At 55.0% G+C, this 14,171-nt stretch overlaps 1 long non-coding RNA gene across 1 annotated transcript; it reads left to right on the top strand.

Moving 5' to 3' along the window:
• The first annotated feature begins 157 nt into the window (after positions 1-157).
• On the top strand, positions 158-7,769 carry LOC147579166 (uncharacterized). Its single transcript, XR_015253620.1, has 4 exons — positions 158-504; positions 1,400-1,487; positions 4,226-4,348; positions 7,287-7,769. It is a non-coding gene; the product is annotated as an uncharacterized LOC147579166 (long non-coding RNA).
• The last annotated feature ends 6,402 nt before the right edge of the window (positions 7,770-14,171 follow it).

Below are 14,171 nucleotides of genomic sequence, written 5' to 3' on the forward strand. Positions count from 1 at the left end.
TCCAACTTGGCCCCCAAAGCCTCAGACAACCCCACAGGGCAGGGGCTCCATCACTCCATCTCCAGGCAGCCAGCCTTCCAACCAGAGCAGTGGGGACTCCCAGGAAATATTCTGTGAAGGCACTCCAGTCCCCAGACAGGAAGGCCCAGCCTGGAGCAAAGAGGTTAAGGGCCCAGATGCCAGATCTCAGATGCCTGTGTTCAAATCATGGCTCTATCACTTATGATCTTGGGCAGGTTACATAACCTCTCTGTGCCTTCTGTTCTTCAACTGTGAGAATGACACTCCGTAGTTGTCTCTGATATTAACGACCACAAGGCTATCACAGAGCTTAAAATGAGTTCATACGTGTACAGGACATAGAACAATGCTGGATACGTATACACATGTATGTGCTATCACTGTTGGGAAAAATCAAACGAGGATGAATCAAAGCCAGCCCCAGACTCTGCTTCCTACTCCAAGCCACTTCTGGGCACCTGGCCTCCACTTCCAGAGCCAACTGTGAGTACCACCCTTCCAGCCTCTTTAAGCTCTTGCCTGCCCCCTCACTGGTGCCAAAGCCTCCCTCAACCAGGGTACCCCAGACCCCACTTCTTTTTCCGCCCTAATTCAGCTTTCTCCTCTCTCAGCTGAGTCCCAGAGTGAGAGTAGGAGCAGGTGCTTCAGGCCAAGATGAGGTCTGGGAGAAAGGAAGTAAATGTCTCCATGATGGGAGGTGGAGGGAGTAAGGAGGAAGAGGGCCCAGAGGGTGGGCAATGGGCTTCCTGGCCTTCCTGACCTCTGCCCCAGGGTCCACAGGCTAAAAGGAGCTACTCTGGACCATGGTACTCAGATTCTCCTCTTATAGAGCTACTAGAACTCCCATGTTCCTGTGGGTAATGGAGACCAGGCTGCAGGAAAGAGAGGGGGGCAGTCTAGAAGTCTGGAGGGCTTCCAACCCCATACTGAAAGCAAAATCAGGCTTAAAATCAGGCAGTGAGCCACGAGCCACAGAAGGTCCAAGAAGGAGCAAACCAACATCTCTGGACCCCAGGAGGTTCCTCTGGGGGAACAGATCAAAGTCCATTACACTCAACACAGAGCAGAGGGCAAACCTCTGAGTATGCCATAGGACTGGGCAGGTGTGGAGAAGAGAGCGATGTCCCCTTAAGGGAGTGGGAGCATCAGGCCACACCGCAGGACCCAGCCCTTGCTCCCCCTCCTTGCTGTGCTCTAAGCACCTGGGCTTTCTTTCCCCAGTCAGGGCCTTTGCACTGGCTGCCTCCTCTTCCAGGAAAGTCACTGCCCCGGTATGTCTGCCCCTTGTCACCAGTCAGGTTTCCAGTCCCATTCCATCTCCTTGGAGAGCCTCCACCCCCACCCCCACCGCATTAACCTGTTCGTATTATCACCATAGGGCTAATGCTGTTCATCTGTTCACGTGTCTATCTCGATCGCCGCAGTCTGCAGTCTCCAAAACAGAGCTCAGCACTAGTAGGTACTCGGTAAGTATTTGTGGAATGCAGGAGAAAAGGATTCACACAGGCCTGCACCAGAGCTGGGCTGGGAGAAGGGGCCAGCTAGCTTGGAAGGAGGTGAGGAGAACACTGTCACTAAGGAACTGCCCTTTCCACTTGAGGGCGGATCCAAAGTCTGAGGGCTCTTCCCAATGCTGAGCTACAACCTGGACTCCAAGAGCCCCAGCCCTGGATCCCAGCTCTGCCCGGGCCCATCCAAAACCTCCTTCTCCTCCTTCCTATCAAGTATTTCAGTCTGCTAACTAAACTCCTCCTTGCCCCCAGGACACGGCTGACACACCAAGCCGTGCACTGGCCAACTCCCCACCCAGAAATGGGCACATTGCTCATTATCAACAAGAACAATGGCAGACAATATTTACTGAACACCATGTGCTAGATATATCACTAAGCCTTTTACATGCATTTTCTCACTTCAGCCTCCTCACTACGAGGAGGAGATTATTGTAGGGAACGTTTTACCAGTGGAGAAACTAAGGCACAGAAATGTCAAGTAACTTGCCAAAGGTCACACAGCTAGGAAGTGGCAAAACTGGGATTAGAAAGAATCCAGGGAGCCCAACCAGCGAGCCCAGGGCCAGGCATCCGTCTTCCCACCTTGGGATTCCTCTGGTGGGTAGAGGCCTTAGATTGCACAAAGCAGTTTGGCAGCCAACATCGGAAAGCAAGTGAGAAGCTCCCGGCCCTGGGTTGCTGGGCCTCGGAGCCAGGTGCTAGGCCTGAACCCCTGAGCTCATTTTTTTCACTCCAGCACAGGCCCCAACATTTATAATCAGTCCTGTTCATCTTGTCAGTCTTGGGCCATCCTTCAGCCTGGCTGCCATCATTCCGAATCTTGATTTTATCTTGCTGTGCACTTGTCATTCCCCTGGGCCCTAGGGCTTTCCAGTCAGCCGGCTCCCCTTTTAAGTCTCCATCCCTCGCTGATCTAAACATTCACTTGAAGTGGGTGTCCGACCACTGCTGTAGCCGCCACTGGAGGCCCTGCCCGGGCTGTTATCTGCCCCCTAATCGATCGGCACCCTTTGGGCACAACGGTTGCTTAGCCACCTACCTCTGCCCAGTCTTCCTTTTCCCCCGGCATGCCCAGAACTCTAGCCCCCCAACCAAATGAAGCCTCCACCGTAAACCATTGTAAATGCCACTTCTGCACCACTTCTAATCCCAGGTCCTGGCACCTGACTCGAGGAGACCCTCTCCGGCCTCGATTTCTTCACTCGGTCCCACAAAGGGGCCGCCCCGGGCATTTCTGGTCCCGGTCCCTCCCCTCCCGAACTCCTGGAACCCATTCCCCGCAGCCGGGGGCGGGGAGGGGGGGGATTGGAAGGAATTTCTCCGGCCCGGCCATCTCCAGCGCCCCTCACGGGCCAAACCCCACCCTTGGCGAGCCAGGGAGAAAAAGCGTTGGCCGCCGCACTCGGGGGGGGGGGGGGGGGGGGGGGGGCTGAGTCTGGGTCAGCAGGTTCCGCAGGGAATCCAGTCCCTCCCCGCCCCACACTCCCACGATCCCCAGCAGGACTCCCAGCGTGGCTCCCAGGCCACTCCACCGCATAGGCGGAGACCCCATTCTCCCCGGGCAGCTCCCGGAGACCCCCTCACCGCTCCCCACCCGGGCCCCCTCACCTGGCCGGTCGAGCTCTGCTCGCCTCTGCACCCCCGCCTTCCGGGGTCGCGCACCGGCCAGCGGGGAGCTGCTCCGCACCGCAAGGCGCAGGGGCGCCCATGCCTGGAGGCCGGGGGTCGCGGGCGCCGCGCGGGGCCCCCTACCAGTTCCGCCGCCGCCGCTGCGAGCTCCTGCAGCCACGCGGCCGCGGCTCCGCGCCCCCCACCCCGGGAAGCCCCCCGCCCCGCAGTTCCGGCCGCGGCCGCGCCCCCCGCCCCCGCAGCCCGCGGCCGCCAGCGCAGCCTTCCCGGCCCCGGGCGCGCCTCCCCCGGTGGGCGGGCGGGGACCGTGACGCGCGCCCACTGACGTCTCCGGAATCCCGGCGGCGGCGGCCGACGCAGCCTCATCAATGGGGCTAAAAATAGCGGCGCCCGGAATAGCCGTGAGCGCCCCGCCCCGCGCCCCCGCCCCCCCCCCCCCCAACTCGCCGCACACCCAGTTACATAATCCTCCTCGCTGTGGCTGGGGTGGGGGAGCCGTTTTGCAGGTGAGGGTTCTGCGGCCTCGCTAACACCTTCCGAGGCAGCAAACCTGGAGCTGGGTTATAAATAAATTACCCAGGGGCTTCCCCGGAAACAGAGGTGGGAAAAGTGAGGCCCAGAGAGGCCCCGCGGCGGCCCAAAGTCACACAGCCATTAGGCTGGCTTAAGAGGTCAGGGCCCCCGCCCTCTGAGCCTTGGGCACCCTCACCAGCATCGATTGGTTGGCCTGCATGCCACCCCAAGGGCAAGGAATCCGACTAGCAGGACGCCCCAGCTTCCACACGGGAGGGCAGTTTAGAGAGGGAGAGCTTGGGAGGGTAAAATTTCTCCTGAAGAGAAGCGTTTCCAGAGGCGGTGGGAGTGCAAGGCCAAGGCTGGTGGATTCACTGATCAGGCTGTTCCTGTACTATGGTGTGACAGAGGGCAAGTCACTTCACCTCTCTGAGCCTGGGTTTCCTTACCTATTAAATGAGGGTGATCATATTGTCCACCTTCTCTGGTTATCAGGAGACTGAGCAGCAGTGGAGAGGCCTTATACCTTTCTTCTTACTCTCCTCTAGGAATCCGACTTCCCCCCAGTCCACTGGAGTGCTCCCTGCGGGAAGTACACGAAGGCTCACCTCAGTGGCCAGGAAGCCCTGAGTGGCCCACCCTCTTCTGGCCATAGTCTCCAAGTCTCCTCAGTTAGAACCTTCCTGGGGGTGGGAGTACTTGGAAGGTTTCTCTCTCACCCTGGACTGGGACATTCTTTGGAGATGGGAGAACTACCTTGTTCTGAACATATCCTTCTGCCCCAACAGCCCCCCGCTTTTGGAGTGGCTGGTGCAGGGAAGCCAGGCCAACGCTGGAGCAGTGGGACTGGGGAGCTGGCTGGGGGGTGTGGGGTGTGTTATAATGTCTGTTCCTGTACTGCCAGGCAGGCGAAGCTCCTGGGGAGGAGCCATTAGACGGGACCCAGTCCTGTGCTCTGCTACACCAGCCACCAGCGCCTGCTCATTTTTGGAACCACCTTAAATTACAAGCATGCTATCATATCCCCAGCACAGAGGCCAGGCCCCACGCAACAAAGAATCTCTTCTGCATTCAAAACTCTCCAAAAGAGGCCCCACACCCCCACTCAGCCCTCATTCCAGGGGCCACATTCTTGTCCCCACCGCCCTGCCCACCGGCAGAAATCCTTTTCTGGACCTGGTCCTTAACTGCTGCAACTCAGAAGCCCCTTTCTCTCCATCCTCATCATGATCCCAAGAATCGCTGCTTTGTCTCAAAATCAAGGTTCTTCTCAGACCCTTTACATTCCTTTCCCAGATTCGACATGGAATCTGGTGGACGCAGAAATATAGAAACCGAGACTTCAAAATGGCAAGGTGGGAGGGGGGGAAGGCTTGGGACTAGTTCCCCCTTCTCCTTCCTACCCCCACCCTCTCTTTTTCTTTTTCCAGCAATCTAACTTTTGAAATACATTTTAAAAATATTTGCCTGTGTAGGAGAAATACATTTATTTGGACAGGAAAAATTTTAAAAAATTAAAAAAAAGAAAGAAAAAAAAAAGAAAAAGCTCAATTACCAGTTTTTCCATGAAGGCTTCCAGCCCACAGAGGTCTCTCCCTTCCATAAATACTTGAACACAACTTGGCTTTATATATCTTCTCCTGTTTTATAATCAAGTAAAACATATACTAAAATATGTAATGGCAAAACACACACACCTGTGTGGCTTATTATGGCAGCTTGAGGTGGGAGAAGGAACTTGGGCTCAAGAGGCCTGGGATTGACACGGGTCCCACCTGTGACCAACTGTGTGACTTCAAGGAAGTTACTCACCTGGACTGGGCTTCAGTTTCTTCATTTCTTCATTTGAAACAAGAAGATGAAAATGTACCCTTGTTGCGAAGAGTGTATCTTTGACGGTAGATACAAAGAATGTAGCAAGTAGGGGCCACCGGGGTGGCTCGGTCGGGTGTCCGACTTTGGCTCAGGTCATGATCTCACGGCTTATGACTTTGAGCCCCATGTTAGGCTCTGGGGCTCTGTGCTGACAGCTCTGAGCCTGCTTGGGATTCTGTGTCTCCCTCTCTCTGCCCCTCCCCTCCTCTCGCTTGCTCACTCTCTCTCAAAAAAAAAAAAAAAAAAAAAAAAAAAAAGAATGTAGCAAGTAGTCTGGCACATAGTAGCAGACCTGCTATTTCTATACAGGAGGCCTTAGGGGAAGGCAGGCCTGGGGACCCTATCTTGAATCTTCAGATGCAGACTACTGACCATAGCTTTGCCGAGCTGGTATGTTTATTTGGGGGCTTGAAGAGCTGCACAGGTGACCGAGGCAATACCACCTTTTAGTGTCATTACAGATGTCCAGTAAATTCCGGCCCCCTTGTTGCCTCTTTGACCCAGCTGGCTCAGCTAGCAATGTCCAAGCCAGGATCAGAGCCCGGGTCTTCTGACTCCCAGACCAGTGCTCTAGTTTCTATTCACCGTCTTGTTCCTTCATGCCTAGCCCCTCTTCTTTCTACACAAACTCCAGGAACACAAGCCCCTTTCGCAGATGGGAAAATTGACGAGAGAGAAGTTCAACCACTTGCATGGCTCAGGAGCTAGGACCAGAGGGGGGAAACAGGTGCTCTGGTCAGTTGCTGTGACACATTCTGGGAAATTCCTAAGGGAGAAGGACAAGATCTTGCTACAGAAAGTTGCTTCCTAGTCTGATGGGGAGGTAGAACATGAGAACAGTTATGAACACATTGCCAGAAGACCCAAAAGGTAGCCTCCAAGAGGTCTCCAGCCGACATTGGGGTGGGAATCCAGAAGGTTAATCTGAGAGGCCTCCCTTGAAGAAGAGAACATGGGGCACTGTGTGAAGGTAAAGAGAGGACCAGGCAAGACACAGAGAAGGGAGCATATGCACATCGTATGGAGGAAAAGGCTGACTTCAGAGTTCTTAGATATGGGGTGGGGGCAGGGTTGAGACCCAGAACAACCAGCCAGACCTCTAGTGGTGTTCCCCACATGCCCCTCCAATCTCACAGTAGCAAAAAACGTTGATGCAACTCCACCCAGTCAGGGAGACACTATTCCACCTCACCTCCACCCTGGCCCAATGGGGTTGCCAGTAAAAGTATGTCAAGGGGGTTCCCCAGCCCTTTTGTGCCCGGAAGGGGCTCCCCTGCCCAGGGCCTAGCCCTGAGTGAGGAGAGGGGTTGTGGAGGGGATTCCCTTCGTGGTTCCTTTTCTCATCTGAGGATGGAGAAATACTTTGCAGGGGTCTCCCCACCCTTCCCCAGTTTTAGGAGCAATTAAAGGGGAAAATGGGGGTACAAAGACAGAGCAGGGCCTTCCTGGGGTTGTCCCAGGGATCAGGGTCCTTCCAGGGACACCACCCGGATGGGGTTACCTGCTCTGAATTACATAAGGATGAGGAGGCCTCGTACTTTAGACGGTACCTCCACATTTTCTATTCCCTGGTTGCCATGAGAGGCCATCAGGGCTAGCAAGAAAAAGTGACCAAGTTCACCAGGCTGGAAGTGACAGAGCTAGAATTAATGCCAAGCTTTCCCCTAAATCCAAGCCAGGCTCTTTATTAAAAACAAGCAGAAAACCTCTATAACTTTATTTTTTTAATTACAGAATCAAACAGGCTCGTTGTAAACAAAGGCAAAACGTTACAGAACTACGTGATTTATGAAGCGAGAGGCTGGTAATCAACTCCCCAAGGAGTAGAGTTTGGTAATCCTCCGGTGTCCGCTTCCAGATTTCTCTCCACGTCGCCGGAGATCAGGTCTGGCCCGGCGGGCCCTCCCCCAGGGGCCGGGACCGGAACGCCAGGCCGGAAGGAACAGGGCCGGGCCCCGCCGCAGCAGTGCAGCCTCGGCCGTGCCCCACGCCACCGTCCCGGGGGCGGCCGCGCTGCCCCGCGCCTGGCCCGGCTGGGCCAGGTGGGGCCCGGGGAAGCCGCTACGTCAGGAGGCGGACGGGAGGGAGCCCGCGCCGCCCCAGCCAGGCTTCCATTACATCACTCGGCGGCGCGGAGCGGCGCCGGGGTAAACACCGCTGCAAACCATTGGCCACCTTGCGGCCCTTCCAACCAATTACACGATTGTATGCAAATCAGCCGTTGGGCGTTTGCTTCCTTCTCTTCTGGTGCATGCAAATAGACGCCTTGGCGAAGGCGGGGGCGGGGCCGGGGCCGGGGCCGGGGCCGAGGCCGAGGCCGGGGCGCGGGGGCGGGGCGCGCGCGGGGTGGGGGGCGCGCGCGGGGTGGGGGGCGCGCGCGGGGTGGGGGGCGCCCGGGGGGGCGCCCCGGGAGGAGGCAGAAGAGAGGTCCCGGAGTTGGCTGGGGGCTGGTTTGCGATTTGCCATCCCAGACCTGGTCCAGCCAGTCCTGTGGGGAATGGAGTGGAATTAAGGGCAAGCGCCCTTAAATCTTGAGCTGCCTTTCCAGTTAGACCCCGTTTCCTGCAGATTCAGTGAACCTGAGAAATGATGCAAAAAATTATTGAGGTCAATATAGAGATGAGGAAAAGGAAGAAATAAGAAATAAAGAGATACAGAAAGCTAGGACGTACTTTGGGGAACACCTAAGCCAAACTCTCTTCGCTTGTGACATCGCAAAGAACAAAACGGACACAGCCCCTGTCCTGGCCCGCTGATTCTTAGAGCCGGGGAGGGGAGACTAATGTTAAACCGTCTGGAGAATAGATAAGTGCCACAAAGAGAAAACGGGAGGGCTGCCCCTCCAGAGGGCAGGACGGGTAAGAAGCAGTGTGCAGTAAATCATTTGAGGAGGCCCGGAAAAAAAAAAAAAAAGAGAAAAAGAGAGAGAGAACAAAATGCTGGATGCCAGTGAGCTATTTAATGGGGAGCTGTAATTCAGAAGGGGTGATGGGTGAGGGAATGCTTCTCCAAGGAAATCATTTTCCAACTGAGGAGTATTTCTCAAGTGGGGGGAAGGGCCGGGTATTCCAGGGAAAGGAAACAATATTCAAGAGAGCCCCGAGTCGGGGAGAAAGTGTGGTCCACAGCAGGGGAGTAAGGCAAGTGCAGAGCCCAGTGACTAAGGGAGGGTGCTGGACAGGAGGCCAGAGAGGAGGGCCTGGCCAAATCATGTGGAGGCCCGTGCCAGGCAGGCACTAGGCCAAGCACTTTCCTTACTTTGTCTCTTCTTTCCACAGCCCTCTAAGGGGGGTACTGTTTAGTATTGAGGGAACTGAGGCTCCCAGGGGTTAAATAACATGCTGGATGTCTCACAGCTGAAAAATGGGCTGTGGATTAGCATCCAGGCCCTTGTGGCCTCAAAGGCCATGCACTGAACCACTGGCTGTTGCCTCCCAGATTGGAGTGTAAGGTTCAGACAGGCGAACAGATTTGCCTCTAATTTCATGACTTGCAACAGAGCCTGAGATCCCCAGAGAAGTCTGTAGATTTTTCACCATGCTGTGAAGGGAGCTAGGGCTCAAGAAAATGGATAGGGACAGAAGGGTAGGGAAGATGGGGAGATAAAGTGTCCTCCCTGCCCAGACCTTGGGGTTTGCTAGAACTTGCCTAGAAGTTGGGGGTTGCTGAAGTGGAAATAGGTAGAAGTTTTTAAGCATCTGTCTCCGGTGGGGGCTGCTGCTAGCCAGCAGGCAGCTGCCTGCCCTGCTGGGGCAACCCAGATTAGCTGGATCTTGTGTGCCGTCCTTGTTACCAAGCGACACCTCCTCCGGCTTGCACCAGCTTCGGTTACCGGGGACGACTCCCAGGGGAGCGCTGGGAGAGACATGGAGACAGACAGGAGTACAAGAGAGGCCCAGCCCTTCTCCCACACAGGTTTCCTGGGCACTGGGGTGGGTATTCCCTAGCCCCCAGGTGTACCTTTGGGGCTCGTCTCTTCTTTGCCCCCTCCACGGGCTCAGAAGTCCCAGACCCACAGGCACACAAGGAGGGTGGCCGAGACGGGGGCACTACCTGGGCACAGGCAGAGCTTTCCAGAGAGTGCTCCTATAGGGGTTTGGAGGGGAGTCCTGGCCCCACACCTGAGCACCAACAAGAGTGGCTCTGTGTCTGTGTGACCATCTGATCACTGAGCAGGGAACCTCTCTCAGCAGGAAGGTTGTTGGGCAGCTCACCTGCCTTCCGTTGCTTTTGTAAAATTCCCCACACTTCTCCCATTGGGAGGTTCCTACCCGTCAGAGGGCTCTGGAGTCATGGAGCAAAAGAGGTCCTCACTCCCTGGGATGGGAGGACCCATTCCACCCAAGGATTTGGGAGCGAATAATTAGGTGATTTAACTGGTGTAGGTGATACAAAGCATTAATTTGATATTTTTTAGGAGGAAGGTTTTTATTTTTGGTTTGGGGTGGGTTTTTTGTGGTGGTGGTGGTGGTTTTTGTTTTGGAGGGGTAGGTATCTCAAAGGCACAGAATTGGAAGAGCCATAATCATAATTCTTACCATGTGATCACTGTGCACTGGGAGAACAGCCTCCTGTGCCCCGGGGAGGGAGGGCTGGCGGGGGGCGGGGGGGCGTCTGGGAAAGCCTGCCCAAGTTGCTTTCAGGAGTAGGGGTGTATACCTGGCGACTGGAGGGTCTTGTGGCTCTGCACTTTCCAGTGGGCATCAGAGCATATGGGCACCTCCTTGGATCAAGGGGCCCTTAGTGCAGTGTCAGGGTGTGCTGCAAACTGGGAGGCATTGAGCAGCCCTGGAATAATGCAGCCTGTGGCCTCCAGCAGCCCCCACGCCCCACCCCTGATTTCTCAATCTCCTCTTGCTCTCTGCTGGTGCCCTTAGTGGAGGACCCAGAGGAGCAGAGCTCCAGCTGTCTCTGGTGCTGGCTCCAGGGATCCCGAAGCACTTTCTCTGGGCAAGGCTCTGGCACCCAGCATCCGGGGATGGGGGTTGGGGGTGGGGGTGTTGCAGCGGCCCAGTGTGGCTGTGAACTGCCTTAGCCACTCAGGCTTGTGAGTAGGACGATCCCTCAGACACTCACACCATAAATGTCCAGATGCAGAGTCACTTTGGAACTGTCCTCTGCAAGCCTCCTCCCAGGGAGGGCTAGGTAACTTGAGCTGCCGGCAGGCCCTCAGGTCACTTAGGGAGCGGTCAGCTGATGCTCCTGGGGACCATTCATCATGCCCCCGGCCCAGCCCGTCACTGCCATGGCTATTTCCAGTCCCTGGGTATGGAGCAGCTTATGTAACAGGCTGGGAGCCAGGGGCTGGGTTGGGGGCTCTTGTGGCAAGGGATGGGGCTGTTCCCACCTCGCCCTATCAAGACAGCCACTCAGTGCCCCTTTCCTCCCTGTGTGTGTGTTGGCGGGGGGGGAGGGTTGCAGGACGGAGACCATAGGCCTGGGTGGGATCACTGTGGGTGGTGTCTACCAAAACACTTTGTACTTCCTTCCTTCCCTCCCATCCTGGCCCACAAGGTGGCCCAGCCTCCTTCCTTCCACGAATCTGAGACCACCAAGCAGCCTCTCTTTCAGCCACGCAGCCCTACGCAGCCTGTGCTCTCTCACCCGGCCCTGACCCTCAGAGGAAGAAGCAGGCGTGCCAGCTGCGAGCCCCGCCTGAGAGCACCCTGTCCCCGTCTCCGCAGCCCCTTTCCTGACTCCATGGGGACTGGCAGGTATCATCTGGTCGTTAAGCAGGGCTCAGATACACTTATTTGCCTCGTGGCCTTAGCAGCCTTTGTGAGCTCGCTGAGCCTCAGTTTCCCCCCGGGGAACTAGAACAAGAATACCTTCTTTTCAGAGTGGTTGTGACCACGAGGGCTTGGGGAGCACATTCCAGGGGGCAGATTGCTTAGGTCTGAATCCCAGCCCTGTCTGTGTGGTTTGGGGCAAGTTCCTCAAGCTATTTGGTTAATTTTCCTCATGCATAGAATGGACACAGAGATCCCAAGGACCCAGCTCCCTGAGTGGTGAGGATCCGATGAGTGTGTGTGCACAAAGCGCTTGAACAGTGCCTGGCACAGGTCAGCACCATCTAAGTGTCAGCTATAATTAGACAATGTTTGGAGGTCGCTTTCCTCAGCCTTGGCTCCTAATAAGCTCTTGGTGAAAGGTACTTGTTATTTTTAACTTCTTCATTCTCCTTCACTGTCTTGAGCTTCTTCACAAGCCCACCTTCATTTAGCCTGGCAATTCCCTTGAAGAGCTCTCTGGTCTCTCCTCTTCGATTGCCCATCTGCCTCCGCCACCAGTAAAAGCGTGTCTAAATTACATCCGCCTTGGCGTTCACACTCACAAAACATTTCACACGCACTTCTGTCTGGGCCTTGCAGCACACCCGGGAACAAGCAATGCGCCTCATGGTACTGGTCTCATTTTTGCACAGCCCAGGGCAGGGTGTGATCCACCCAGAAGCATCAGCTGCCAAGGGACGTGTGTCCGGCAGTCAGGGCACCGGAGCGCGCTGGAGGATGTGGCCGGGGCTTGCCAGCTCCACGCTGCCAAGACAGATGAGTGCAGGGGGCCCTCTTTCTTCCAATCCCAGCCCCCACGGAGCGCCCACAGGGTGGGAGGCCCACGGGCTTTATAAATGTCTCCCATCCTAGCGCCAGCCCAGACTTCCAAACGCTGTGTGGTGGCGCCCTCTGCTGGACATAAGTGGCCTCTAGGAAACTGTTGCCTCTGAAGGGAGAATGGTGAGTGGTGGATTTATTCACATTCACACAACAATCTATCCAGGGCCTACTACGTGCCAGGCGGTCTTGTAGGAACCGCAGAGATGGGCGAGAAATAAACTCAGAAGGTCTCTACTTTCCTTGGACATATATCGGCGGGGAAAGGGGAGATACTGATAAAAACATATATAACATAATGCCTCATACTGAGAAGTGCTATGAAGACAGACAGGGCAGGTAAGTGGCTAGAAAATGACTAAGGCTGTCGATTTTAAAGGAACAGTCAGAGAGGCTTCTCTGCGGAGGCAACAGATAGTAGGAACCCCAGGGAAGGGAGGGAAGGAGCCCTAACCTGGGGAAAAGGCCAGCGAGGCAGAGGGCAGTTGCAGTTCACTAAGAAGGGGAATTCTGAGTGTGCTTGAAGGATAACGAGACCCATGTGTCCAAGAGCAGTGCTGGGGTGGGGGCAAGCTCAGAGATGGAGATCTCCCTTTCTTACCGTGATGGCACCTGTAGAAGGGAGAACGTCTCGCACACTGAGAATCACGGGGCTGGAGAAGAGTCTTGCTCAAAATACAAGCCATGACGGACGCCTGGGTGGCTCAGTCGGTTAAGCGTCTGACTCTTGATTTCTGCTCAGGTCATGATGTCACGGCTTGTGGGATCCAGCCCCGTGTCAGGCTCTGTGCTGATAGTGCAGACCCTGCTTGGGATTCTCTGTTTCCCTCTCCCTCTGCCCCTCCCCCACTGTGCACTCATGGACCCATGCACTCACTCTCTTTCAAAATAAATAAATAAACATTGAAAACAAAACAAAATCCAAGCATGAGATAACACCTGCTAACACATGCTGAGCTGGAAATGCCCAGGGGCTGTGAAGTGTGTATTCCCCACATTAGCACCATTTTGTGTTTTTATTTATTACAAAAAATTTTTTTTAACCTTTATTTATTTTTGAGTGAGAGACAGCATGTGAGCAGGGGAATAGCAGCGAGAGAGGGAGACACAGAATCGGAAGCAGGCTCCAGGCTCCGAGCTGTCAGCACAGAGCCTGACGTGGGGCTCGAACCCACAAACTGTGAAATCATGATCTGAGCCGAAGTCGGACGCTCAACCGATTGAGCCACCCAGGTGCCCCAGTACCACTTTGTAGATGAGGAGACTGAGGCTGAGAAAGGTAGAGGTTATGTGGTTTGCCTAAGGACAGGGGGACTTGAATCCAGGTTTGTCTGACTTCAGAATCCAGGCTTTTAACCATGACTTGTGCACTTGAAGGGGGGGGGGGGGGGGGACCAGACATAAAACTGCATGTAGAGTATGGTCACATTTGTATTAAAAAAAAAAAAAAAATATATATATATATATATATATATATATATATATATATATATATATTTGCTTCTCTATATGGGGGGAAAAGACGGGAAGGCAATATATCAAAATGTGATGATCCCTAGAGATTTGTGCCTCTAGTTCCACTGTGGGCCAAGGACAGGGGGGGAAATGCCCCCCCCCCCGGATCCACACCCCAGAAAGTATGAGAGACTGCCCTTAGCATTAACAACAGCCACACCTCTTACCCAGATGCCCCCTTTCGGTTTACAAAGTGTCTTCTTTCACTGTCCTGCATTCGGTCTTCATGACTGCTATCGCCGGGAAGAAACCCGAGCCTAGCCTGTGACAGACCCGGGACTAGGACCGACACCTACATATTTGAAGTTCTCCAGGGGTCAGGTCAAGGAAAGAAGAGAGATGGCAGAGAGGTCAAGGAAGGTCCGAAACCAGGTGGCCAAGGGGGGCAGGAAAAATACCGTACGACAGAGAGGTGAAGCAATTCCCAAGTCTTCCCAGCAGAGGGCGATAGTACCCCAGAGCTCCGCAAACCTGCCCAGGCCACGCCCCCGGC

Source organism: Puma concolor, chromosome B4, assembly GCF_028749965.1.
Source record: "Puma concolor isolate L17-30 chromosome B4, mPumCon1.1.hap2, whole genome shotgun sequence".
Lineage (NCBI taxonomy): Eukaryota > Metazoa > Chordata > Mammalia > Carnivora > Felidae > Puma > Puma concolor.